The 25074-nt window shown below is 45.2% G+C and overlaps 1 protein-coding gene across 2 annotated transcripts in view; it reads left to right on the forward strand.

Annotated features, from left to right (window-relative positions):
* yki (Transcriptional coactivator yki) overlaps positions 1-25074 on the forward strand; it is a 31984-nt gene that overhangs the window by 2181 nt on the left and 4729 nt on the right. The window lies entirely within an intron of this gene.

Genomic DNA, 25074 nt, shown 5'->3' on the forward strand with positions numbered 1-25074 from the left:
AACCGGGGGTTACATGTATTATATATATCATTCTGGGTCGGCTCATCGTTATCCATAGCGAGAAACGTTCTGGAAAAGGGTCGGAATGGTTTCTCACGAATAGATGCGTAAGAGCTGTTCGAGAAGCAGTTTCCTGCAACTCTTTTCCGTTCTGTCTTCTGTTCTCTATTCTCTGTTCCGTTTCCCGTTCTGCTCCATGAACGATTAACTCATCAAATCGAATTCGTTCTTCCTTTCATCGATTGTCTACGCTGTTTCTTTTCTGTTCCTACGTCGAAGTCTGTCGCGAGCTGGCAAGAAAATTTCGGAGAATTTAGCGGTAGCGGTAGGGGGAGGTTCGGGTCCGCTGGACAAAGGGTGTCGTCGCAGTGTCCGAAAAGAATCACCTTGCCCCATTTAGGGACTGATTTCGGGAACGTTCGAAAGAGACTTTTATCTATTGTTAGACCCACGGAGGAAGTTTCCGTCCGTGTTTCTGTCGATCTTGCCGCTTCTGCGTCGTTACCTGTTTACCTAGAAGGAGGACACGGAGCTTATCGAACAGAAGTTATACCTACGAAACGATCGCTCCTGCAGCGGATATGCTCGATCTCACGAGCTTCTAAATTCTCTCGATCACCCGGACCGATTTAGCCGCATTCGATAGCGATTCGGACTGTTTCGGACCATTTATCGGAGAATCCGCCACGACGTAGTTACGACGTCGATCCGTTTTGGTCGTGCATCCGTGTGTTAGGGTCCCACATACCTCAAGGCCGTCACCGTCTTTATCGCCGACTCGACTCAGTCGTCTCGTCTCGACTCACTCGTCTCGTCTCGTTTCGACTCGTCCCGTTCCCGTCTCGTCTCTCCGATTCCTCCGTTTCTCGGTCGCGTTTGCCCCCACTTGTTCCCAGCCAAGTATCGTTGGTCCCCGCCGACCCTTATTCTCTCTCTCTCTCCCCTCTCTCTCTCTCTCTCTCGCCCCCTCTTTCTCTCTTTGCCGTGTGTTCGTCTTTCCTCGTCGATCGTTCGGAACGCCTACTCGATACCGTCCCCGTCCCTAGCACCCCCCTGCATCGCCACCGTCTCGTCTCCTGCGCTCGTCCAACCTGATCCACCTGCGCCGCGACTAGGATTCCCACGTGTCACCTGTCGTGGGAAACGCTCCCCGTGTGCTTTGTCGTCCCGCTCTTCTCCTCGTTCCACCCACCTGTCTTTGACCCGCACGGGACCTTACCCACGGGGATGATTACGCTCGACTTTTCGGGTTACGCTCTTCCCCCGCTGTTCAGCCTTTCGGCTACACATTCTTTTCGCAGTTCGAGCATCCTTTATACGTTCACGAGCGAGCTCGGTTTACCAGACGACACGGGGACCACCGGCGATCTTTACGAAATTTATCATCCGTTGCCAAGCGTCGACGAATGTTTCAACGGCAATTGCGACCGCGCTAGTGAACGAATACGTCACCCCCGAGATATCCTTGATTCTTAGAGCCACGCTCGTTTAACCCTCGGATCGGACAATTTTTTTACGGGAGCTTTTCTTACACAACATACAGATGTTTCTTGTTACTTCTTCTTTTTTCTTCTTCTAAGCACCGTGGTAAAAAACGTTGCACGATATTATTATAAAACGTCTGTTCGTAGAGAATCGTTTACATGTAGAATTCGTTTGACAAAAGTATAGGAAAGTAAAGGAACAACAGGGAAATATAAAAGACACGCAATGAATGTACAAGTGCATACATGTATAATAATGTTACAATAAAATGTTATAATATACTCAGAGACCATTTGTATCATTAAATGAATCTGTTGCACGTTTAACATGTTGAACTGCACGGTCGTCGGCAGCTGGGTGAAAATAACCCGGTTACCGGAGTCTGAGGGTTAATCGTGCCGTTTATTTGGGGAAGAGACCCCGAAAGAACGGGATCTAATCGAATAATTTCATTCTTCTTTGTTTAATTGGGACAAGGACGATAGCAACATTAACCGACGAATGCCCTAACGTCCGCAACACGGCCGACGCGTTTAGGGATTAGCCAACGATGAGTTGTTTAGAAAAGAGTCGTAGCTTCCCGCGGTTCGCTCGACTACGCTCCATTACGAATCCGCTGGGCTGACGTCACGACGAGATATATCACCGATAATCGATGCTTCCAGCGATAAAAGGTATTTCCAGGGATACGTGGGAAGGGATTCGGGCTGTTCATTCAGCTGTTTCGCGAAGTATTCATCGTCTGGTCGCCGCGCCGTTGGCCGCGTTTACAACAGCGCGTTTGTCCCGCGCGCGCGCCTCGCGTTCTATTGTTCTTCGCGTTTCCAAGCATTTCTGCCTTCTTCTTCTTCTTCTTCTTCTACTACTCTATCTCCTTCTTTCTTGTCTCTGTTCTCTCAGTCTCCGTTTTATTCGCGGACCTCGAGAGAACGTTCGAGACGGAAAAAACTTGAAAAGCTCCTCGTCTTCTTCGGCGCCGGCCAGTGGGTCATTTCTCGGTTTCACCTGCGAATCCCGAGGGTGACGGCGTCGCTTCTACCTGCCGCTGAAAATCGTGAGAACTTGCACGGTACCTGGCTCGGTTTTCGGGAATACCGGGAACTCGGTTTCACCCTCCGTGAGAAACCACCGTAATCTCGCAGTCGGCGGAAACCTCTTTTTAAAGACGTTCTCATGATTCATCTCTTCCTCTCTCTCTCTCTCTCTATACATATATATTTACTAGCTCGTACCTATTCCATTTCGAGAATATATGCATTTCATTGCAATGTAAACCAGATAACCTTTCTTTCTCGCATTCGAACAATTTCGATGCAGCACTCGGCTGGACCGTGCGCGTCAATTGGTTTCGATCCGCGAGGAGTCACGTCACACGACTTCGCGATATCGACGGCGAACGCGTTAATTGCACGCGCGCTCGATAATCCGTGAAATAGGGCCATCCAGCACGTAATCCTCGGGTCGTTCGTAAATCCAACGAGCAGTCGCGATTAGCCGGCGGGATCGTCGGCGCGACGACATTTCCTCGACGCGTTACGAAGCTTCCCGGAGTGGCGCCTTTGCGATTTCAGCAAGAGGGCTCTCTTGGGCATTAAGCCTTGTCCGGAAGTAGATAGGATCGCGAACCTCGTAAAACTCTTAAGGGACGGTCCCCCGATAACGCATCCTTGACCTTTCTGCTTCTAAACCTGGCTCCCGTTAATGCGAACTTAATCGGCCCTCCGAGTGTGTTTCTCGCCTTCCGGTCTCACCGCGCATTTTGCTTTGCCGGTGTTACGTAAACGCGTAATGGGAAGTACGTATCTGCCGATCTCTCGGCGTGATTCGAGAACGGCATGGAAGTCCGAGCTAATTTCCCAACCGATTACCGAACCGTCGAACGTAAGCACCTTCGAATTTCCCCTTCACGGCGCGAACCTCGGCCGCAATTTCTGGAGAAATGTTTTCGACCCCTTCTTCCATTGTTTTATTAAACGAACGTGCTCAATTACCCTTTAGAGCACAGAATCGTACGCGAACTAATGATTTAGTCGATGCAACATCGATTAGTAATTAATGTTGCTTCTGTAAAAGTTTGCGTTTCTAATAATTATATCGATGCAATTATGTCGACCATAAAGGGCGCGGTGGACGATTTGCTTCTTGGTGGTGCCTAAGGGATGGGACGAACAGTTATAACATTAAATTTAGTTGGAATATCCGGAACGGTTGTCTATACTTTGATCGCTTTATGGGCAAAAAGCAGGACGATCGTGATCATTTATGCAAAATCAAAATTGTTTTCATTAATTACCAAATATAGAAACCACGTAGACATGTATCACTTTTCCTAATAATTCTAACGAGTGGACAATAATATGATATTCTGAAATTGTATAAATGTTTTTGCAATTCGATCTATTCATTTTTGTCACAAATGCATGAAACTCGCAGTCTAGTCATCAACAAAATAGCATCACGACGATCTTAAACTTTAGTCATTCTTGAAAAACTTAAATGCTCTGGTTGCAGCTTCTTGAACCCGTTCTATCACCCTTAAGGATGATTTGCTTCTTGATGGTGCCTAAGGGATGGGACGAACAGTTACAATATCAAACTTAGTTGGAATATCCGGGCAAAAAGCAGGACGATCGTGATCGTGTCTAGAATGCGGGTTTTTATGCAAAATCAAAATTGTTTTCATTAATTACAAAATATAGAAACCACGTAGACATGTATCACTTTTTCTAATGATTCTAACGAGTGAACAATAATATAATATTCTGAAATTGTATAAATTTTTTTTGCAATTTCGCAAATCAACAAAATAGCATCACGACGATCTTAAACTTTAGTAATTCTTGAAAAACTTGAATGCTCTGGTTGCAGCTTCTTGAACCCGTTGTATCGCAGTGTTGATCGACGTTGCCATCGATTGGTAGCGTGTCGCCAGGCAAGAAGCAAACTCGAAAGAAAGCAAATCGTTTCGGAAAGCGTTCGATGCGCGGTGATGCGCGTACGTTCGGTGCTCCGTGGCCGGGGCAATGCAGCACGTCCTCGGTTACGTTGCCCGAAGTTTTCACCGTGGGACGACGGTGTTTCCATTTTTCTTTTCGTATCGAGAGCCCCCTACCATTCGCGGGCTCGCGACGCCGTCCATTTGCAATGCAGGAAGTTGCGCGAAAACCTAAACGAAACGAAAGGAACGATTCGCGCCGGCTAACGATCGTCGGCTCGCGATCGCGCGTATCGTTCGACTTTATCAAGTTACATTTTCGCGGTCGCGATTAGTTTATGGCTATCTGCTCTCGGCGCGATCCAACGTAAATATTGTTCGATCGTTTCGCCGGCTACTGCGCGTCCGATTATCGTTCGAACGTGAGAAACCAACAGCGGGAGCGAACGATGCACGTAACGCTCCTAAAAAACACGATTTCACGAACGTACAGGCTTTAGGTTCGCGGGAAAATATTATTTCTTTGTTCCGGGAACGAACTATCGGGGAGTCTCGATTATCCGAATCACCGATACCCGAATTCCGTATTATCCGTATGTCTTCGGTAAAACTTTCGTTAAAACTGGACCGAACGACTTCATTTTTCCGGAGACGTTGAAGGGACTAGTTTACCCGTACAATGACTAAAATAATTCTTCCAAAGAATTTCGCTACTGTTATTCAAATTTTTTTGTTTCAACTATTAGGTCTACCGGAAGGTTCTGTCCGTTTAAGAAATGAAAGGAAATAATAGATTTTTCATAAATTTAGTAATATTTATTGTACGATATAATTTCCTAGTTTACCGTACAATGACTAAAATAATTCTTTCGAAGTTCGCTACTGTTATTCAAATTTTTTTTATTTCAATTATTAGGTCTACCGGAAATAATAGATTTTTCATAAATTTATTGTGCAATATATAATTTCCGTCGTTACTTATGACCTCTTGCCAGCATGATGGCAATTTGTGAGCAACATTTCTCAAAAATATATGTCTCACACGAATATGTGTGTATCTATTGAAATTTGCAATGACATCATCGGACAGAACTTTCCGGTAGACCTAATATTTTATCGTTCCAATGAATTGCAATTTCTCGAAACAATTTGTCAGCCAAGGTCTAATATCTCCCTGACGTTCCCAAAAAGATTTGGATCGCTTGGTCCAATTCTAGAAAAGTTATTTCGTCTTAAAAGCTGTACGAATACTTTTGTACACGAATGCAACGCTATCTATTGTACAGATCGATTAACGTTGTTTCAGCGATATCCGAGTACAGTAAATTCTCCCTAATCGACCCTCAGCTTGTACACGGAAACGAACAAATTGGGGAGAGGAGATACGATTATTCCATTCTTGCGGCTCGTTCTTACGGTTACCGATTGTCGACAACTGTAAAATGAGTCTCGAATTGTTCATTTTCGTTTCCAAGCTGAGGGTCAATTCGGGAGAATTTACTGTAGCACCGAGATTAAAGCTGCAAAAGCTGCGTGTGTTCGCTCGACTGGTAAAAATATCGTTAAGGGAGGGAGAAGTTTCGTTGTCGATCAGTAGAAGAAAATCTAATTCGGTCGGTGAAAATGGATGGTATACGACCGGGGATTTTTCGGCATCGCAGCACTTATGCGCCTCCTGTTTATTGCGTCTAATGAGTAATACGGGCGCGAGAGAGTTTCTCTCGTCATGGTGCGGCATGGTGCAGCGTGGCGCGGCATGGTGTGGTATGGCGGGTCGGCAAGGCTGCTTGTAGAAGAAGTGCAGCCAACCGCGAGAGCGCGCACGGTTGTGTTGTATTATGCGGTAATGACTGCAGTGTCTTCCCTCTTTCTCCTCCGTTCACCGTCTTCCGCCGCGGTCTCTGTCTTTCTCCGAGTATGTTATCCCTCTTCTCAGCCTGCTCGTCCAATTACCTCTGGCCGTCGTCTCCCCGAGGTTTGGATCTTATCCAGAACCGGGACTTATTAGAATCTAATTTGCGTAATTGAAACGTGATTCGAGCCGCGAACAAACTGACTCTTTGAAATCCTTCTAGGAAGGCGTCGCGCGTCGCCTCTGCTCGTCCGCGTCCGCGTTCCGTTCAATCTATATTTCGCTCGAAATAAGCGCGAACAACCGAAACCGATGAAGCTGGCCGTTAGCACGACATTACAATATCTTCTTCGTGGTCCTTGCGGCACCGGTCGCCCTTTCCGGGATTTAACCTTTTAGGTACGGCTGAATTCTGCGCGAGGCTGTTTCTCTGGACGGCAGAGTCTGATGTGTACTGTACATAGTCTGATACTGTATATACAGGGTGTCCCAAAAATGTCTCGCAATCCGAAAGTGGCGGGTTCCTCGGGCCATTCGAAGCAACTTTTTTCTTTACAAAAATGTTCTCCGAGGCACCGTTAACGAGTAATCAACGAAAAACAGTGACCAATGAGAGGCGAGCTCGGCTGGCGCGAGGCGATCGAGCCAATGAGCGGAACTAGGCTTCGCGCGCTGGTTAGCTGGGTCGCCTCGCGTCAGCCGTGCTCGATTCTTATTGGTCACTGTTTGTTCGTTAATAACTCGTCAACGGTGCCTCGGAGAACATTTTTGTAAAGGAAGAAGTTGCTTCGAATGATCCGAGGAACCCGTCATTTCCGGATTCCGAGATATTTTTGGGACGCCCTGTAGACTGTTGTAAATCGATGCGAAGACAAAAGAAGTGTGAAACAATGCATACGAAGACGATTATTTGGTTCGAACGATAAGCGAGTGAGCTATTAGAGCAAGCCACTATAGTGGCGCGTCGTGCCTAAAAGGTTAAGGATCGTGCGGTCCATCCAGGATGGAACGACGGTGCACATTTTCGTGCGAGAAAACGTTTCGCCCATCTCTCGCGGTGACCAGCGCGAAAGGAGTCGGGTGACGCACTGATAAAGCACCGCAAGAAACGCCCGACGGCGCTGTGTTTCTCGCTTCGATTCTTCGGGGAATCCTGCTCGAATACAGTGGCACCAGTGTTGGACGAAACTTCTTTCTCGCAACCGAGTAGAATCGACTCGTGTTCGCCAGCTTCTATTTCCGTGCACCACGTTCCGCATCTCCAGAATGAACAATCGAACGTCGACATTTCTAGTCTTCCCTACCTTCTTGCATGATCAATGAGGTATGAACGCGGAACGAATGCGCGAATGACGCCGGGTATGCTAAAACGAAATTAATTGGCGGAGCCTCGCTCGATATACATATATCAGAGTTCAAGCCGGCTTCGAGGGAACGGACGATAGAAGGGTTATCCAGGAAAGGTTGCGGCACCGTGGTTTTCCTGCAGAGGAATCGTTCACGGTTCCCCGATCCTCGATCGGAGCGTAATGGTTGCGCGAAGATGCTCTCTATCGTGGAAACGAGCGTCCTTGAGCCAGAACACTGGCCAACGATACTTATCGTTCGTCGACTCCGATTTTCCCGTGCCGAGGACTTTATCGTCGCGCTGTGCTCGTATTTTTCTCTTTTTCCCCTACGATCGTTGGTGTCTCTCCTGCACCGGCTGGCGCGTTACCTCGCCGTATAATGTTATACGTTAGTCCCGTTATCTAGGTTCACGTATCGTACACCTCGAGGAGGAGGCAGAGCCGGGCAAACGAGCGAGCGTGTGCTCCGACGAAACGCGCGAAGCGGCTCCGCGAGCCAGCAAGCTCCTTCATTCTTTTTTTCTTCTTCTCTTTCCTTCTTCCTTTCTTCCGTTCTTATTTTCTTATTTTCTCTTCTCTTCTTTTCTTCGCGTCCCATCGGCTCGGGTAAACAAGAACGGGCTCGCTTCTCCTCGTCTATCCTAAGGTTGCGTTCCCACGTGTAAACGCTCTTGAAAAGCCCTCCGAAAGCTCCGCCTTTGTTTCTCTGAAACGGCCCCTCCCCCCTCCCACCCATCACCCCGAGTTGCTTTCCCACCTCCATGAATATTTTCGGTGATATTTATTTGGTTGTTACACGGCACGAATTCTGGTAGGCAATACGCACCGGGGAACGGTCGGTCGTTCCTTCGTACGTTCCGACTTCGTCAAGTTGAATTTCTCTGTCGTTAATGACTTCCTAGAAGGCAAAGAAGATCTACGCTTGCGGACAAAAGTGAAGGAACACACTTTCAAACGCAATCACTTTTTGTTTTTAAGAGTCGACTATACGGCATGAACGACTAAAATACGTTTCTCAACTTTTTTGCCATTTCTTGGCGTGACAACGTTAAATAAAGAACATTCGTTTTTAAACTTTCTCATTTCCGAGCCTACGACGAAAATTTAAAATATGCGACTTTTGATACCTGCAGATTTTCTATCAACGCCTGTAGCTTGACTTTGCGTTAATCGTTTTTCGTGCACGTAACTTGCGTAGATTTGCCGTCGAAGTAATGGTAAAGTTAAAATAACATTTTAGCCATTGTACAGTAAACCAGTAAACTATTGTTATTGTGGTTTTAACATTGATTCTATCACCGTCGGTCGAATGACCGGTTTCACATGTTTTATTTCATAGTTATCGAAGTCGCGAAGCTGCTTCCATTAAAAATTGTCGACTATGTTTCTTTACTCGGACACACGCTATTCTAAAAACGATTGAAAATTTGTATAAATTCTGTCTTGCAATTCTTATGAGGTAACATCTGTTAGTCGGTTTTAGATCGCGGCAAGTTTAGTGTTAAAAGGTGTTTCTTAACTTTTGTGTTCGTAAGAGTGTACGTTTATTGTGTTCCCGCATTCATTAGCACAGAATAGATGCGATTTGTTCATTCACGAGAAAATGGAAGGCTCATCCAACATCCTACATCTTAACTTTCTAGTCTTTGTTTTGTCAAATAAATTGCTCCGGTTTTGTCGAGTTTTTATGGTCGCTGGGTGAGTAGTCAACCTGTTGAAAGAAGCGAATAACATGCAGCGGACTGCGAAGGATAATGGGACTCGTTGGGAACAGAATTGTTCTAACTGATAATTCCGATCACCCAAAAAACGCAGCTTTAAATTAACGAATTAATTTTTAAATGAGCGAAAACAGATAAATGGAACTCTAACAAATAAATTTGGAACTCTATGAAGTATATAGAATATTCTAGCTTCGACTTGAAATATTTATAAATTTATAAATATTTTCAAATATTCTGGAAAGCGACAAATTTGTAGATAAGACATTTGCACTGACGACAGGGTGTAGTAAATTCTCCCTAATCGACGCTCAAATTGTGCACAATAATGGACAAGTTGGGAATAGGGGATACGATTATTCGAGCCTCGTTGCTCGTTTTTATATTTACCGATTGTCAACGGTAAATATAAAAAACGAGCTCCAAATTGTTCATTTTTGTTTCCAAGCTGAGCATCAATTAGGGAGAATTTATTGCACTTCCATTAGGTCTAATTATATCGGCACCCATTTCATCGGTTTCGTCCCGAAACTTCTCGTACCAGTTTACTAGATCAAGTAGAGATCCTTCTGCAAGTGCAAACCGCTCGAAAACATCGTTCGATCCCATCGCTAACGAAGAGGAACGCGCGCGCGCGCGCGCGTCCGCGAGACGAAAAGTCTTGGCAGCGTTCGGAACACGTTTAACCGCCAGGTGAACACACGAGACATGACGAGCCAGCGAGCGACGAGTCCAAGGTTTTCCGTCAACTGTATCGTTTGACGAAACATTAGTCACGAGCGGAATCACATTTTATCCGTGGAATTCGCGGTGCATCGCCGGACCCGCGCGCCGCGGCTCGACATGATCGACTTTTTTGGCAGGGTCAACCGAACGATTTTCCTGCGACCGTCTCGCGATTCCTGGAAGGTCGGATACGAGCCGGACGTATGAATTAACGGGCTCGGAATAGGTCCTGCGCTAATCGCAATGGCTTGAGGCGCTCGAGATCGTGATTAAATGCTTTAGTCACCGACGTCATTTTATTTTTGTCTTATTTATTTATGATATATTTTTTTTATATTTATATTATATTATTATAATATATATATATATTTGTGTATGTATACAAGGTGTCCCAAAAATGTCTCGCAATCCGAAAGTGGCGGGTGCCTCAGGTCATTTGAAGCAACTTCTTCCTTTACAAAAATTTTCCCCGAGGCACCGTTAACGAGTTATTAACGAAAAACAGCGACCAATGAGGGGCGAGCTCGGCTGGCGCGAGGCGACCGAGCCAATGAGCGGAACTGGGCTTCGCGCGCTGGTTGGCTGGGCCGCCTCGCGTCAGCCGTGCTCGATTCTTATTGGTCACTGTTTTTCGTTAATAACTCGTTAACGGTGCCTCGGAGAACATTTTTGTAAAGGAAGAAGTTGCTTCAACTGATCCGAGGAACCTGCCATTTCCGGATTGCGAGACACTTTTGGGACACCCTGTATATACACATATGGGTAAACAGCCATTTTTATAACAACAAAAACACATCTTATGTTGAATAAGATGTTCACAAAGTTTCATTTTAAGTCTAACACTGGATGCAAATGATGTTGACATTACAGGGTGTCCCAGATTTTTTCGACCAAACGATATCAGCATACTTCACGAACGAAAGTAAGAAGAAAATTTCACATAAACATAAGCTGAGAAATGCTTTATTAAAAAATTATGAGAAAAATACGAAACAACAACGAAGACTGATCGGGGATATTTATCTACATATTTTAGCTCCATTGCGAAGTGTCACCTGTTTTTGAGAATACAGCATTGACATCTATGAAAAATTAAACGGCTCGGTAAATGTAGCTTGGATGTGTAAATGCAGATAAGCGAAATACCACTAACATACTTTTAAATCGGACGAAAGTCAGTCCGTTGTTATTTCGTATTTTTCTTATAATTTTTTAATAAAGCATTCTTGAGCCTATATTTATACGACATTGTTTTCTTATTTTCGCTGACAGAATATGCTGATTCCGTTTGCCTCGAAAAATCTGGGACATCCTGTATACATAAATTGGGGAAAACTTTTCGTTGCAAAAAGTTTAAGAAGATTTATAAAATGGTACAAGGAAAGATAAAAAAGAAATGCAATATGAAAGAAATGAAAATGTAAAAATAGTAATGACGATGAATGTAAATTGAATGGCGATAAAAGGGAAGAACAAAAACAATGATTGATAATAATAATAATGAAAGCAACAATAACAATAGTAGCAACAGTAATAATAATAGTAATAATAATAACAACGATAATAATAACAACGATAATAATAAATGATAGTAATAATATCTGATAACGGACTAACAATAAGCTGAGTAGTGTACAGCGGCGATAAAAAATTAACAGATAAGAAATGTATCGAAGTAATCGAAGCATTCGAAGCTTCGAATCGTTTGTCGAATTTTTAGCAAAACAGCAAAGATTGATTGCCATTATTTTGGAGCAATTGTGTACGCGTAGAAAACGAATCCGCTTCCTCTACTCTGTCGGTGTGAGTCGTTAATCGGCGCGTTACGCGGGAAAAAGATTCTCCAGACGCATGAGTAACCTTCGCAGATCTTCCGATTGTTACTCAACGCTTCCTGTTTCCCATCGTGAGTAATCGGGACGTCGCTCGTTCAAGAGCACGTTACGTCAACGCGGGTGGCATCAAGATAGATTCGCGGTGGAAACCGGTGAAAATAATCGCTCGGGACCATTTTAAGTGCACCGGCGATGCGCCCCGAGAAAAACGTGCGGACGCGGGAGTCCACTAATTTCCCGAGGTATCGAGGTCTCCGTGTCGTTGCTCGTCGACGAGAAAGACGCCCGAGACTTTTCCGCGCGACACGGAGCTCCGACGGGTAACTGCGTTAGCGTTGCGGAGAGATTGTGCCACGGGTTCTCATAATCCACTTAGCTAAAAGAAAAAAGGTGAAAAGTGCCTTCTACCCTAGGGTAAAGGTCCCAATTAACGAGCTGCTTCGGAATACCGTCACTTTCATTTATTTTAACGATATAATCGATAAATGATGTGCCAAAGAATTATAAACAATAAAGTTTTAAAGTAACAATTGCTATTATATTAATAGAATAAAATCATTTAAGTTGGTTTGCCGTAAGTTTCAAAGAAATAGTTGCGTGTTCGCCGCGAACGATCTCTTTCGCTTACCGATATTAGAGTTGAGAAATCGAATTTATGTAAGCGGTCACAATTTTCAATAGTTAAGCTAAGATATTTAAAACAGCTAAAATATTTATAGCTCTTAAATAGCTTTCAGTCGACTAAGACAATGCTTTTATGCTACGAAAATCATTCGGTTTTATAAAGAAAGTATAAACTTATTACTTGTCCAATTTTCGAATAAATAGAGCACAGTGTAGAACTGATGCAGGTTTTTGAACTCTTGTCGTATTACTGACGCTCCGTAATTAATGTACATAATCTACAAATGTGTAGAAATACCGGCTGCGTTCATACCCTATGTTTAATACAATTTATATACTTTAATAATTTTATTTAATTAATTTTAATTTTAATTTTAATTAATTTTAAGTTGAATAGTTTACGGGAGAATTCATTTAATATAAATAGCCAAAAATGCGTGAAGAACAAATTAGAAATATTTAGGACTTGTCGGTATTTGGGTCACGATAACTGGTATAAGTAGTAGCTTCTCGAAATATCGGTAATCGAGACGTTTACGTTACCTTCGTTTCTCACGAATTTCATATCGAATATAATGCCTCAACGTTCTGAAAACACTTAGTTGTATAACAAGAGAACTAAACAATACGAAACGCAAGAAACAGTTAATTTTTACGTAAATTTCAAGGAAGAATGCTGCAAAGACACGTTGTTTTTCACTTCCGACAACCGTCGCTTGAAGTCCTAATCGCTTCGTATTAATAGCGTTTCAAGTTGCATAATTTCTTTTTCTCCGATCCATAGAATTCGTTTTCACGACCACTTTTTCTGACGAATACGTAAATATCCTAATACGCCACGGTTCGTTTAACGCATTAGCTGAAATCTCTTTTGAAATTGTGACTGGCGGCGTTTTTCCGTCTAGCCACAGAATTACGGTTAATGCGTCGGTAACCGGGACCCTTACCCTAGAACAGTGATATAGCCGGACCGAAAGAAATCGACCTGCTGCCGATCGATTACCAGACAGCCCAATTAGCATTCTCGCTGCGGGTTAAAAGCCGTGTAAATGGCAAACGAAACGTGTCAAAAGGAGCGCGTAAAAAGAGTTCCAGGTGTACGCGGGACAGGGAGAGGAGTAGGGGGGGAGGGGGACGTCAGCGTAGAATGTTTTTGTCGATAGGCTACGGGCGATCGTGTCGGAATAAGACATCGGCGTAGGAGCCGCGCCGTCGATCAACCGTCGATCCGAAAAAGTTTATCGCGTCGCGACGCGTGGAAAATGGAGCGTTACGCGAGGCCGATAGAGCTAGCCGGTTGTGTTCCCGCGACGGTATCGAGCGGGTTCACTCGTAAATTCATCTCGAGGACGTTTAGTATGTGTTTTCGAATGCAGTGAAAGTGGCGAGCGCGCGGCGACATCGGCATCCTGTTGCGTTCAGGGTCAGATCAGCTACGCGGACGGATCTTTTCCTCTATTTTCTCCGTCTGCCCGGCTCTCTCGCCTAAGCTCTCCTCGGCTCTCGTCCAGCCCGCGTCCTCCACGGCACTCGAGGAAATCGGGTCGAAATTACGTGCGCCCGATAAGCGAGCGTTATTTCTCTCCCGATAAATGGAAAGGTGGTCGCGATAAACACAGCCGCGCGCGACGCGCGGAGAACTGAGAACGCGCGAGAGATAAACGCCCCGCGTCTCCGCGTCAGACTTTATTTTACCGGCGCGTCACGTTCCCCATCTGTGCGGCAAACCTCGAAAAAATCCGCCGGGCGTTATCTCTGCCGGCGAGCGATCGCTAGGAAATCGTTAGTCGACTTTTTTCGCCGGCCGAAATGGATTTGCCACGTTCGCGATTCGATTCGACATCGTCCCTGACCAATTAACGCCAACAACGCCGCGTTTTTCTTTCCTTCGAGACGTATTAGCGTTCGATTTCGATGTAGAAATCGGAATGAGCGTAACAATTTCTTTCTGCTGCCAGAAGGTTTCTCTTGGTCGAAACAATAGTAGCGGTAATGGCTGCTTGTCTTGACTAGACATCTTATCCAATTTCAGCTCGAATGCTTCCTGGGTCGTCCTAAGACGTCCTTCTTTGTTAAGACAAGAGTTTCGTAGAACTAACTCTATGGCCAATTCAATTGTTTGAACGGAATTCCCATTATTAGTATATAAATATTAGTATATAATATATAATAATTATATATATATAATTAAATATTATATATTATAATAAATATATTATAATATATAATATAAATTATAATAAATATGTTACATATTATTACAATCCTACGATGGCGCGCTGTAAGTTCCGTTTTTGTGTAATTGTTGTATAATTTCTAATATCTCTGACGCACTAAAGGATCTAGAAAAGCCGTGTATGTAAACGAGTACTAAATACCGAGTCCTAAATTCTTAATTCTAAGTTCTCGACACGATTACCGACCGGAAACGAGAATTCTAGTTTTATTGAAATATATGTTGCCAACACAAAGGAAACTGTTTAACTAAGTATCATACGAGAAAAAAATGCTAACATTATCCACATATAACTCCTGAAAATGTCAATAAAATATATTAATTACAATAATACTTATCGTACACGTGTTGATGGAATTCTATATCATTAAAATCACCCGTCGCATAAAAAGGTTTCAATAAAAATGCTCCGTCGTTAATGTGATAATTCTTATTAATAGTTAATGCTTAATGCTTGATACTTAATGCTTAATGCTTAATACTTAATGCTTAATATTTAATACTTGATTCTAAATTTCTAATTCTAAATACCGACAGTTTCTCTTGCTGCCGGTGTTACAATAAATTCTCCCCAATTTCCCTTCAGCTTGTAAACAAAAATCGACAATTTTAGAAGATGAGATACGATTATTCGAGCCTCGCGGCTCGTTTTCATAGTTCTTGACAATTGGCGATTATAAAAACGAGTCGCTAGGTCCGAACAATCGTATCCCCCCTCCCGAATTGCCCATTTTTGTTTACCAGCTGGAGGAAAATTCGGGAGAATTTACTGTGCTTCGGTATCTCACGAATTCGCACGTGCGATAGATGCGTGAAGATACACAAGCCCACGGATAACTATTAAATTGTATCGAACGAATCTTATCGATAGTACAATCTTCGTTTCTATCTCTCTGAATCGCGCCACCTTTCCCAATCTCGATTGGGAAAGCAATACGAACAGGACAAACAAAATGTGAACAAATCGAACGTTCCATCTTGTTATTCTACCTAACCGGCCATCGATCCGCAAAGGATCCACTTGGTCTCCGAAGATGCGTCTCTTCCGCGGAACCGAGCGAGCTCTGCGCTTATCGAATTTTCGAGTCGAGGAGAGTAGAGTCAGTTGGACAACCGAGCAGCTAAGTAGGCGGCTAACTGGGCGGCTAACCAGGCGGTTAACTAGGTTTGTAATCGCGTTTGCGTCGAATCTACGGGTTCCAGCTCGCGACGGAGGCTCCCGCGAAGTATTACAATGCGTCCGCCGGTAGGAGAGGATTGGCGTTTTTACCTCGCGGCGCGGAGGCTAAAGACCCCGGACACACCTGTGCGGACGCGAGAGAGACTTAGGCGACGAACGCGCCAGAATGCCGGATAGGAGGACGAATCTCCGGGAATACCTCGAACGTATCGAAAGTTCAAGGCAAGCGCGAGTGTCCTCGACTCGCCTCGCCTCGCCTCGCCTCTCTTCACTCTGCTCTCCTCTCCTCTCTCGCCGGGCCGTTCGTCGTTAGAATTAGCGATCGCCGCGGAGACTGTGCAGCACGCTCCGAGATTCGTAGCGAATGATCGGAAAAGGGTGAGCTTCGTTCGTTCGTTCCTTCGCCGATCGGTCGAATCTTTCCGGATTCTTTCGCGGCCGGCTACCATCGAACGGGCCGAGAACGAATCCTCCCGAGGCGGATTTCCGGGTTACGGATCGAGCCGGTGGCGCCGGGCCGCGCGTCTAACTTTGAGTTTCGTGTCAACAATTCCGAGCATCGGTTCCATAAATATCGTCTGTCGCATCTTTGATGTCGATAGCCGCGCGTGCAGCCTCCGTTTCTCCGGAAATACTTCGATCGATACCGACCCGTCTTCTTCCGCTCGGATCCAGGAAAGACCACGTCCGAGAGACTATATCGGATCGCCGCGTCGGTCACCGGACCTAAATAAATCATTATTTATTTGTGTGCTCGTCCAACGGTACTCATAGCTCGTGGATTAGACGCGGAGAAATCGTGACGCACGATTTTCGGTAGCGGCCCCGGTGTGTCGTGGCCATCTCGATTATATTATACGTACATACGGTAGTGCGACGGCTGCCGAATCGCGGCGACCGTACGAACGCCACGAAACGGAAGCAACTGGTTCGATCGGGCACGGTTGCAGCACCAAGATGGAGAACGTTGGATTTATTCATTTTGTTTGTTCTATACGTATCGATTTCCCAATCTCACCTGTGATACTATTTCAGAGAGATAGAAACGGATATTGTACTATCGATTAGATTCGACCGATCCAGTTTATTATTATTTTATTATATTATTATTATATTATAATAATATATATATATAATATAATATAATATAATATAATATAATATATATTATTATATTATTATATTTCCCAATCTCACCTGTGATATTATTCAGAGAGAGAGAGAGAGAGAGAGAGAGAGAAACGAATATTGTACTATCGATTATTTTCGTCCGATCCAGTTTATTATTATTATATTATAATAATATATATATAATATTATAATATATATTATTATATTATTATATTTTCCAATCTCTCACCTGTGATACTACTCAGAGAGATAGAAACGAGTATTGTACTATCGATTAGATTCGTCCGATCCAGTTTATTATTATTTTATTATTGTATTATAATATATATAATAATATATTATTATATTATATTATTATTATATTATATAATATTAATCCGATCCATTGGACTGTGTACCTTTACGTATCCTGTCGCACGTGCGAATAAGTAAGAAACACCAGCAGCAAGCAAAACTATCGGTATTTAGAATTAAGAGTTTATAATTAAGAATTTAGAATTTAAGATTCGGTATTTATTTACATATGTTTATTACATGTCGTTTCGCTCTCCGAGAGCAACTGTCTCGAGCAAGCTGTGGACGACACGCGCAATGATAGTCGATCTCGCGAGAATATCTGCGTCTGTAAGGAAAAGCGCCGATTTCAAAAAGTTTCAATTTATTCATTATTCCTTATGAAGAACAAGATAATGATAGAACTTTATGCATAGAATATTCGCGTATTTATCTGTAAACAGTCGTGAAAACAAATTCGATGATCTGAAAAAATGAAAGATAAAACAACAAGGGAGCGCTAGCAATACAATAAATTATCCCTAATATACAAAAATGGACAATTTGGTAAGAGGAGACACGATTATTCGAGCCTCGGCGTGTGGCTCGTTTTTATGGTTACCAATTGTCAACAACCATAAAAACGAGCCAGAAGGCTCGTATAATCGTACCTCCTCCTTCCAAATGTTCCATTTTTGTGTACAAGCTGAGGGTCAATTAGGAAGAATTTATTGTACTTGTCCTTGCTGTGATTACTAGACCGCGCGTTTCTATGCAAAATAAAATTTGTCTGCGTCGAATGCAAAGAATAGAAACCGCGTAGCAACTTCGTACTCTTCCTTCGACCGTTTTAATAAATTAAAGACAATACATTAACGTTTTAAAACGCTTTTGACATTTACACCACTTTCAATTATAACTATCAAATTTTGCCATAGATGCGTAAAATCCGCAGACTAGTCATTATTGTTACCATTGTCATCATCATTATTATTCTTGCTATCGTTATCGTAACACTTCGTACTCGCTGTTGTTACACTTTCGGTAACAAAGACCCCACCCCCTGCCGACACGACGAACCAATTAAATTCATTGAAATACGAAGCGATTAGCGATCGGAACTTCAAGCGACAGCATCTCGACGAGTGAACACACACGTGCGACGTGCGGTGCTCGCAGCCGCGCGGATAACTTGTCGCGTGTTACTCGTTACCGTATCCGCGCGTTTAAGCAGATTCGGTACGCTCTTATAGCGCTGCCGTGTCGCAGGACTTGTTGCGAAACAGGGGACGATGGGGACGCGGGGACGATGAGTTTAAAAAGGGAACGGGGCAACCACCGCGTTCGTACGTCCAACTTTCCGTTCCACGTGTTGCGAGCGTAAGGTGACCGAATAATCCGTTCGACCTTCGGGGCGGAGAGACTGTCACGGATACCTGGGTGCCTAGGATCGAGGCGGATCGGTGATCGCGACGTTTAGCCGCGTTGATCGTGCGCCATTAAACGATCGTGTGTTAACGGTATTCGGTCGTTTCGGCGATAACGTCGCGGGGCGACGGACGAGTCCGCTTGTCGTCTCCGACCAACAGAAGAGGAAGACGACGAGGGTACGAAGCGGAGAACGGAGAAGATAGGAGATAGGTTTCCGGGGCAGAGGAAGGGTGTGCTGAAGGGAGGCAACGAGAACGGTAGACACGACCACGAAGACGGCGACGAAGACGACTACGACGATGGGAGAGAAGAGTAGGCAGGCGAAAGAGAGCGTCGGTACGAGAGTGTCTATTTACGAGTTGTCCGGCGCCGTGATGTCCGGAGTAAAAATACATCGTAGTCCGTATGCCGTGCGCCACACAGAAACCCTCTTGTAATTCTCCGATGCTCTCGAGCTGGCTGCCTGACTGCCTCTCTTCTGTTCGCCTGCCTACTTGCCTGCCTTGCTGCCTGCATTGCTGCCTGCCTGCCTTGCTGCCTGCATTGTTGACTGCCTTGCTGCCTGCTTCTTCACCTCTTCTCGTCCTCTTTGCCTCCTCCCTTTCCTTCCCTTCGCCTCGCTTTGCCGCGCTTTGCCTCGCTTCGCCTCGCTTTGCCGCCCCGACTGCCACCGTCTTCTCCTACTAGTCCTCCCCGCCCCGATTCGATACGACTCGATCCGACTCGACTCGATTCGACTTTGACTCAACTTGACTCGACTCAACTTGACTCGACTCAACTTGACTCCGACTAACTTGGAGCCCGTCCAACAGCTCCCGGAGGGACTCGCGCGCGACATGTAGCTTTTGGAGCACGCCGGTACCTTTCTGTATTCCATCGAGCAATCGCGTATCCCCGGAGGATAGATTTTCTATTTCTTTCCGGCTCGATCTTTCGATCACCGATCAAGACCGATCCCGCTCCTCTCGTTCGCTCTCTCTACCTCGCGTTGAATCGCGAGGATTTCCCCGCTCGGACGAGTCCGCGCGACTGGAAACGCTGCTGCTCTCGCCGAGACGAACGCCGCGGCCAACCGTCTCGAATCTTGGTCGACATCGGCCGGTTTTCTATTCGAACGAACGCGCGTGATCGCCGCTATCCAGGCCTTCGAGCTGCCGCACACGCGCCGCGGATCGAGATACATTTATTTATAATTGCTAGACTAAGGATCCTTGTGCACTCGCTGCCACGTGCTAGCAACAGATGCTTCGTGGTCAAGATCTATAGCTGCTTTGTTTTTGTCCTCCGATCTCTGCCATCGGACCAAACCAATTCCCGCTCTCGTCCCGATCAACCCCATGGTGTCCACACCGTCGTTGTTTCCTACAATTTGGACTTTATTGAAATTCTGGGATCAACACCGCGCGCTATCACAGCGTGTTGGACCGGTTGTCCACGTCTCTAACACGATCTAGCAAATATTTATCTATTATTATATATTATTATTAGATTGTGGAGTTTTAGGCAAAATAAGAATTGCCTATATTATTTGCAAGATACAAAATCTACATAAACATTTCTACCTTTCTTTAATTATTTTGTTGTATTCAAGGTAATGCAATTGTGTTTTTAAATTCTTTAAATATTTTCACGGTGTTGTATTCGATCTGCTCATTTTTGTCATCAATGCATAAAATCGTCGCAGTTTAATTATTATATATTATCCTGTTTTACAGGACATTTCAAAATGGTGAACATCAGTAGCGATAAGACAAACATATTTGCAGCTGATACTACAAAATTGAAAATAAGTCTTTGTAAACTGATTACCTAATTTACTGATTCTCCGCCGTTCAAGATATGATTTGTTTTTGTTTCCGTTATTCTAAAAATGTGTTACCCGTATATATAAATAAATGACATTACATTACGCATTACATTATACATTACGTTATACATTACATTACATTACATATTACATATTATATTACACATCACACTTACACATTACATTATATTACATATCACATTACATTACACATTACACATTACATTATGTTACATTGAATATTTGTGTTGTTTCCTCTGAAATGTATAAATCAAATTCAACTTTCTGTCGTCGATATTCGGCAATTACAATTAACGTTAGCACAACGATAAATATAAATTTCCTTTCTCGCGTGAAATGCTATTAACGACAAAGAATTGTTGATCAACGTAGCTGTGAAAAAGATCGTGGTATAAGGGACCAACATTTTGCTACCAAAGATCTGCTCTTCGATAGATACTGGCTCCGATATCTTCGTAAAAAATTCTAAAGAAATGTTTATTATAAGGTTGATTTCTACGTCTTCAGGAATAGATTTCAAAAATTTGGTAACATTTCGTGCGTTATTTCTACTTTAGCTACTTTTGTATTAATATTTTTCTCAACAAACAGACACGCATGTAACCGCATGGTCAACCCGATGATAGGTCGTCGTCGGAGCTACGAATGCGCCCACATTTTATGTTCGCGGTCCTATTGGAAAATCTGTCATCAACGACGCTAACAGTCCTCCAGATTTTCCGAAAATTTCCTACGAGATCGCGACAGTTCTCGAACGACTCCGCGTGGCGATTCTTTGTCATACGTGTTTGCGTATGGCCGTGCCTGCCGGCTGATTGCGGATCACGGAAAACCGCAGGCTTAGCTGGCTGTGGATCGGATCTACGCCGATCGGATAATGCTCTTAATGGCAGAAACTGCGTCAAACGTTCCTCGGCTTGGATATTATTAAACCGCGTTAAGAAGATTCGTTCCTCGCGCAGGGAATACCGGGAACACCGGGCGCCCGACCATTTAGAGAACTTGTTTGCGTCCTCGCCTCGATGACTTAAGCGAAACGCATTAAGTCATCCGGGATGGGATACGAGAACGGGAACGAGAACGAGCCGCCACGGTTTTGCCAGAATACGTAACGCCTCGCGAAACCTCCGAGAAAACCGTACTTTCCGACGAACGGAACGGAATCGTCGTCGCCCTCTCGCCGTTTGTCCTAAACGCTATCGTCGTCGTGCTCGTCGTGCTCGTAATCAGAAATACCTCTCGTCCACCGTCCGGGGAGGTTCCAAATTAATTAACCCTTTGAGGGGGCCGACGTAATGGGGGAAACACCTCTCAGAAGTCGAGCGTTGCGTTTACGAAATCATCAGCTGTGCGTTTGTGCGTCGCGCCGAGACGCGACGTCTTCGCTGTTTCGCGATTCGGTTGGCCAACGGGGATCATTAGTTTTGGAAGCTATTTACAGTCATTTCTCTCGCATTGTCCCTCAGCTTCGGAACGAAACTGGACATCTTGGGAAGAGGAGATATTTGTTGATGAACGGCGGCTATAGAAAGCCGAGCCGCGAGGCTCGAATAATCAATCGTATCTCCTCTACCCGAGTTATCGATTTTCGTTCCCAAGCAAAGGGACAATGTAAGAGAAATTAGTGTACCACGATCAATGGGACTCAGTGGAACCCAATTTAAAGTTCTGGGTGCCACGAGTACGACGACGAAAGGAACGACGACGATGAGATTACTTATCGACGGAAAATCGTTTTAAAAGTCTGCACCGATATCACAATTTTGGGGCTCGAACGGTTCCATTCCCAGGAGAACTCAAGCTGTATCGAATGCCAAAGGTGTCCAAGATTAATTCTAAAATGCGGTCACACAGTGTTCAGCCTTATCTGCGACAGATAAAATCTAGAAATTTCAATCCGTACGCCGCGTCTCGCGCGGCGGCCCCATTAGATACGGAACAGCGTCCAGAGGTTCTCGTATTTTTCTTGCCGGTAACGGCCGCAACGGGTTCAAGCGGCCTATTCTCGCCTCGTATTTGAGAAAAGCTTGAAATCTGGTTCCGCCATTCTCCCCGTTCGGCGGATCGGAGGATCGCGGCACAAAGGAAGACGTCCCCGACGCCGCTTTCGCTCCGGAAGAGATAGCGGAGAATACCAATTAAGACTAAGAAGCTTAGGGGGACGAGACCTATTAGCGTTTATTAGTTTCTCATTTCTCTTCACCCACATTCGTCTGTCTCGACCGCAATATATCCACCTATGCCGCGTAGAAACCATTTGGCGCTTCTCGAAGCGACAGGGTTCGCACCGAAATTCTCAGGCGCGCGTTCCCACGTGTTTCGTCGATCCGGAGGTCTTCTTTCAGCCAGCGATCGGGACGATCGTGCCGAAAAAAGGGAGATCGAATCACGCACCGGAAGGTTTCGGGATAGAAAAAAAAGTGGGTGTCGGTATCGGTGCAGCGCGATGCAATCTGTTCCCGTCCAGCCGGAAAACGATGCCGGAGCATGGGCGCGGAGCGTGGTGCAGAGGGTGGCGCGCAGCGAACCGCATGTGTCCAGGCTGTCTAAAATTTCTGCGGAGCCGAGCAAGGTGGCCGGTACGCTTGGTATTCGTTTCATGAAGGTGAACAAGAGATTCGCCGGCGGTGTCGGCATCAGTGTCGTCGCCAGCCTCGGCGTCGGCGCCGGAGTCGCGAGTCGCGAGTCCCGGTACACACGCTGTCGGCCCCGACCCCGGCACCGGTGTAGTGTTTTCCACTTCCTCACGGCTGAAAAATGACACGCGAGTAAGGTAAATACGTTGCTGAGGCCGGTGGGAAGGCGTCGGGCAGCGACGACGGCCACGAGCACGAGGACGAAGACGGGGATCGGCAATCACAGCCATTAGCCGCTATTTTTGTCGGAGGACCGAGAAACGCAGTGTTTTCGTGCGGCTAAAGCCGTTTCGACACTCGGGACGACTTCATCGGCGACTACCGTTTCGGACACCGAAATCTCGGACGAGTTATCTCGCCGGGCCCGTTTCTTTCTCCTCCGACGATCCTCCCCCGCGACAATTTTTCTACGATCTTCGATCTCGGTTTGCCGCGGCGATAATCGTCATCGTTAAGCCCTTTTCGGGTCGTTGCAACCGGACGAGTTGAGCATCCTGAAAGCGTAGTTTCGATCCACACATTGTCTCTCAGCTTGGTAACGAAGATGGACGACCTGGGACGAGGAGATGATACGTCGTTGAAAATCGGCGACTGTAAAAACGAGCCGCGAAGCTCGAATAATAATAAATCTTCCCAAGCTGCCCATTTTCGTTTCCAAGCTGACGAACAATGTCAGAGAGATTACTGTAACACCAAATGCGATTCCAAATGATGTAATACGATTTATAAAATGCGGACTAGCCGCGCACGAGAAGGAACGCGTTCCCGTAATTCGCATTACAGTAAATTCTTCCTAATCGACTCACAGATTGTGCACGAAAATAGATAATTTGGAAATAGGAGATACGATTAATCGAGCCTCGCGGCTCGTTTTTCTAGTTACCGATTGTCGACAACTGTAAAAACGAGCCGCGAGGCTTCCCAAATTGTCCATTTTTCTGTACAATCTGAGCGTCGATCAGGGAGAATTTGCTGCACTTCCACGTTCCATTCGACACGATTTCGATGCGACGCGGAAACAACCGTGTTACAGGATGATGGTTGTTGATGTAACTAGTATTTGCAAAATATGGCCGTAGCAACGGTTGAAGAAGGAAGACTAATGGATTCGATTGAAATTGTTCTCGGAGCAATTTTCGAGGACACGTTCCACGCGGAAAACTTCCTCTGTTCGAGCACGATTCGCGTACGGTTTTTTTCTTCTTCTAATGGTGGCCGGTATTTGCTCGTGCTCGCAGAAATGTGATATTAACGCGTACCGTGGTTTCTTTCCTCGAACGGCTTTAAAATACAAGACGACGTCCTCGGGTGCGCGCCGGTATCCCGTGGCTCTTTATTTCTCGAGACGTTTCGAAACAAATCCCACGAACAAATAAATAAGACCAAGAGATATATCGTTTCCCCGAAGGAACGAGTAGGCGGTGTCCGAATTATTCGCGGGAAAATTTTCCCACCGGCCGTCCCGAATACCGTGCAAACGACGCTTCCGCGGGGTTGGGCCTGATTTTGGCCAGGCCGAACGCGGCCCAGACCGCGACCAGTTGCACGCTGCTTCGCGTCTTTCCAATGTCTCCTACAGTTCCTTCTCCTGTAGTTGCGGAAATACATGCACGGGATGCCATCGCAGGGTTGAAAATACAAAAAACCCGCTGCTTTCGACTCGGCTTGTTGCGACACAGAACGAACAACGACAATGGCGGAGTCTCGTTCAAAAATATTTTTCTCGAACAATTAAATTGCGTACCGAAGATCTAGTCCTGATGTCGTCCCATGTGTCGACGTTTGTCCTCAAAGGGTTGACCACCGGGGTCAATTATACTTGGTCGAACGAA

The sequence above is a fragment of the Megalopta genalis genome, chromosome 10, assembly GCF_051020955.1.
Source record: "Megalopta genalis isolate 19385.01 chromosome 10, iyMegGena1_principal, whole genome shotgun sequence".
NCBI lineage: Eukaryota > Metazoa > Arthropoda > Insecta > Hymenoptera > Halictidae > Megalopta > Megalopta genalis.